General features: G+C 41.7%; 1 non-coding gene across 1 annotated transcript; it reads right to left on the bottom strand.

Annotated features, from left to right (window-relative positions):
* Positions 1–2,182: 2,182 nt before the first annotated feature.
* LOC141709582 (small nucleolar RNA R71) lies at positions 2,183–2,289 on the bottom strand. The gene has a single exon (XR_012570149.1). It is a non-coding gene; the product is annotated as a small nucleolar RNA R71 (small nucleolar RNA).
* Positions 2,290–4,698: the final 2,409 nt, after the last annotated feature.

Here is a 4,698-nt window from a genome sequence, read left to right as displayed (position 1 = left end):
AACTCCTCCGAGTCCAGATAGTTATCAATCGCTTTATCTTTCTCGGCCCGAAGCACTGATAAGTGGCATTTTATACCACTTAGAACGTCTTAAAATGGCTTAAATTGGTGTCTTGAAATCAAGTATTTTGTGTATTTGATGCTTTTTTCTAGTGTTTATGTATTTCAGGGTATTAGTTGCATTTCGGAGGAGGAATCATCAAGAATAAGCCTTGGCATGTGTTCACCATTGCGAGAGGAAAAGAACGGGCAGATTACGGCGAAGAAACGGAGCAAACCTGGAATTTTTCCAGTAGGGTCCTCCGCGCCCGCACAGCAATGCTGAGCAGCCGCGCAGCAGCCTTGCGCGCCCGTGCAGAAATGCTGAGCGGCCGCGCAGGGTCGGGGAAAAAGCTGAATTATTTTAGACTTCTACTTCTGTTTGGCTTCCAACTTCTATGTAATCTGAGTTTTATGGGACTATTATATAAGTAGATTTGAGACGTTTTCATAGAGAATATGAAGGAGATTATGTTTTAGATTGTGTTTTGTGCAAGAAGCGAAGGAGATAAGGAAGAAGACCGATTTAGCACACTGCAGCGAAGAGGAAGCATATTTTCTTGTGATTCTTGTTTCGTTGTAACGTTGGATGCTAGTTTTCTTGCTTTGACTTATTTACTCTTGTGACGTACTCTGTTTTAATATAATTAGTTTAGTTATTATTTTCTTGAGTTTTTTATCATGATTTCATATGAACCCATGATGGCGATAAGTTCTATTATGGGCTAATCGTGATCATGGGGTTGCAACGGATTTATTATGGAATTCTTTAGTTAATTGTTTAATACTTTAGTGTGTGATGATTGCATGATATCTAGTATTGGTTGTGCGTATTCGTCTTATGTGCGTCGCGAACATATAAGATAGGGTGTTAATCTCTTGTGAAGCGACGGTGGATCTTGAGATTTAGAACTTGCCATGCTAGCATAGGTTCATGTACGTTGTGCATGATTAGTGGGTAACTCTAACAGTTTTATTTGCCCTATGTAATCAAAAGGGATAACTTGTGCTTAAATCGTTGTGTTGTCAATTTCTGTAGACATATAGGAATTCAACATGATTGATGACTATTCAACTTCTATCTTAATTGTGGATGCTTGGTAGAATGGTATTAGTACAATGGAAGTTGGCTTTTATCAGTTTCGTGTTATTCGATTAATGTCATCACTGTCACATGCTAAAGGTAATAACAATGGCTATAGAAGGAAGTAATAATGAAGTTGTGATCTCATGAGTGTTTTATTATTGATAAATTGAAGTGTTAGTTAAGTGGTTAATTAAGTAGTTAATTATAGTTAATATTTAATCAACAATTTTAAGTGTTATCTTAACATTGAGAAGTAATCATACATTGGTGAGTGAGTTTAATTAGACAATAACTTAGTCTGAGTCTCTGAGGGAACGAACTAGAAAGTATTCTATATTACTTGCGAACGCGTATACTTGCGTGAATATTAGTGCGTGATTTCACCCTAACAAGTTTTTGGCGCCGCTGCCGGGGACTCGGCGTATTTGTTTAGTTTATGTACTTACCATCATTGGTCATTAGGACTCAGTGATTAGGACGTAGTAGTTGCTTACTCTTTTCGGTTGTGTTTCAGGTACTTTAGCAAGCGTTTATGCAAACTCGTTCTCGTGCTCGCAAGAGGACCTTAGATACAGCTGAGGAGAAAGATGAAGTTCTTGATACTCCGGAGAAGTTAGATTTTGAGGATTCGGATTCAGGAACTGAGCAGAAAGAACCAGTAAACATGGGAGATCGTATTGTTCAAGCTGATCCAGCTCTTATGGATTTTTCTCGGCCTAAAATTGATGATATTCAGTCAAGCATCCTTCATCCGGCTATTCAAGCTAACACCTTTGAAATCAAGTCGGGCACTATTCAGATGGTGCAGAATTCTGTTTCTTTTGGAGGAGCGGCAACTGAAGACCCCAACATGCACATAAGGAATTTTGTCGAGATCTGCAGCACTTTTAAGTATAATGGCGTGACTGATGAGGCTATCAAGCTAAGGCTTTTCCCATTCTCACTGAGGGATAAAGCTAAAGACTGGTTACATTCTGAACCAGCTGGGTCCATCACTACGTGGCAAGATCTTGCACAAAAGTTTCTGGTGAAGTTTTATCCAATGGCAAAGACTGCTGCTATGAGGAGTGCTCTTACTCAGTTTGCGCAGCAACCTACAGAATCTATGTGCGAGGCTTGGGAACGCTACAAGGAAATGTTGAGAAAATGTCCACATCATGGAATGCCGGATTGGATGGTAATCACTGGTTTTTATAATGGTTTGGGGGCCCAATCTCGGCCCATGCTCGATGCAGCAGCTGGAGGCGCCTTATGGGCTAAAAGCTATACTGAGGCGTATAATCTTATAGAAACAATGGCTGCAAATGAGCATCAAAACCCTACTCAGAGGATGACGTCAGGCAAGGTCGCAGGTATTCTGGAAGTTGATGCAGCCACCGCTATTGCAGCCCAGCTCCAAGCGCTATCAATGAAGGTTGATTCTCTGGCCACGTATGGAGTTAATCAAATAGCTAGGGTTTGTGAGCTTTGTGCAGGTTCTCATGCTACGGATCAGCGTTCTCTTGTCAACGAATCTGTTCAATATGTGAATAATTATCAGCGACAACAGCAGCCTGTGCCAGCGACCTATCATCCTAATAACAGAAATCATCCAAATTTCAGCTGGGGGAATAATCAGAATGCTATTCAGCCAACATATCAGCAAGGAGTAAGTAAACAGTTTAACCCACCTGGATTCCAGCAACCATAGCAGTATGCTACAAGGCAATCATATCCTCAACAGGGAAGTGCAGTTGCACCTACTAGTGCTGATTTTGAGGAACTTAAGCTGTTGTGTAAGAGTCAGGCGGTTTCTATCAAGACCTTGGAAAATCAAATCGGTCAATTAGCCAATGCAGTGCTCAATCATCAACCTGGCACTCTTCCCAGTGACATGGAAGTACCAGGCAGGAAGGAAGCTAAAGAGCAAGTCAAGGCTATTACCTTAAGGTCTGGAAAAGTAGCTGATGCTGAAAAGGCAAAAGAAGTCGAAGCTGAAGTTAGAGATGAAGAATCTAAGCAAAAGGAGAAAGCGGCGGAACCAAGGAAGACTACTGTTGAACACACTCTGCCTGAGGCTAATACAGGGGAGAAACAGCTCTATCCTCCACCACCTTTTCCTAAGAGATTGCAGCAACAAAAGCTGGATAGACAGTTCGGGAAGTTTCTGGAGGTGTTCAAGAAACTTCACATCAATATACCTTTCGCTGAGGCGCTGGAACAAATGCCTAGTTATGCGAAGTTTATGAAGACTATTCTTTCAAGGAAGGTGAAACTGGATGACCTTGAAACCGTTGCTCTCAAGGAAGAATGCAGCGCTGTTCTGCAGCAAAAGTTACCACCAAAACTGAAAGATCCAGGAAGCTTCACCATTCCTTGCACCATTGGCAATCTAACTTTTGACAAGTGCCTTTGTGATTTGGGAGCAAGCATTAATCTAATGCCGTTGTCGATCTTTAAAAAGCTGGATCTGCCTGATCCAAAACCCACATACATGTCGCTACAATTGGCGGACCGTTCCATTACTTACCCAACGGGCATAGTTGAGGATGTGCTCGTCAAGGTGGATAAGCTCTTCTTTCCTGCTGATTTTGTTATTCTGGATTTTGAGGAAGATAAGAAGATTCCCATAATCTTGGGGAGGCCTTTCTTGGCTACTGGCCGTACCTTGATAGATGTGCAAAAAGGGGAACTTACTATGCGGGTCCAAGATCAGGATGTGACCTTCAACGTATTCAAGGCAATGAAATTCCCTACAGAAGATGAGGAGTGCTTAAAAGTGGATGTGATTGATTCTGCGGTTACTTCGGAACTCGAGCACATGCTAATGTCTGATGCATTGGAAAAGGCCTTAGTGGGGGAATTTGACAGTGATGATGAAGATAGCAACGAGCAATTACAATATCTGAACGCTTCTCCATGGAAGCGAAAGCTCGACATACCATTTGAATCTCTTGGTACTTCTGACCTTAAGAATGCTGAAGGGAAGCTCAAACCATCAATAGAGGAAGCACCTACCTTGGAGCTCAAACCATTACCTGAACACTTGAGGTATGCTTTTTTAGGTGATTCATCTACGTTACCTGTTATTATTTCAGCTGACCTTTCAGGTAGTGAGGAAGACAAGCTCTTAAGGATTTTGAGAGAATTCAAATCGGCTATAGGATGGACCATAGCAGACATCAAGGGGATAATTCCTTCATATTGTATGCATAAAATTCTGTTAGAGGAAGGTAGTAAGCCAACTGTGGAACAGCAGCGAAGACTGAACCCGATCATGAAGGAGGTGGTGAAGAAAGAAATTCTGATATGGCTAGATGCAGGCATCATTTATCCTATTTCTGACAGCTCGTGGGTGAGGCCCTTGCAATGTGTACCTAAGAAAGGAGGTATCACTGTGGTCACAAATGAAAAGAATGAGCTCATCCCTACTCGAACAGTTACAGGATGGAGAGTATGCATGGATTATAGAAAATTGAACAAAGCCACAAGGAAGGATCACTTCCCTCTCCCATTCATTGATCAAATGCTTGACAGATTGGCGGGACATGAGTATTTTTGTCTTCTGGATGGTTATTCCGGGTATAATCAGAT

This window comes from Apium graveolens, chromosome 2, assembly GCF_009905375.1.
Source record: "Apium graveolens cultivar Ventura chromosome 2, ASM990537v1, whole genome shotgun sequence".
In the NCBI taxonomy this organism is placed as follows: domain Eukaryota; kingdom Viridiplantae; phylum Streptophyta; class Magnoliopsida; order Apiales; family Apiaceae; genus Apium; species Apium graveolens.
The sequence above is the reverse complement of the archived record's forward strand: the minus strand, read 5'-3'. Positions and strand labels throughout refer to the sequence as shown.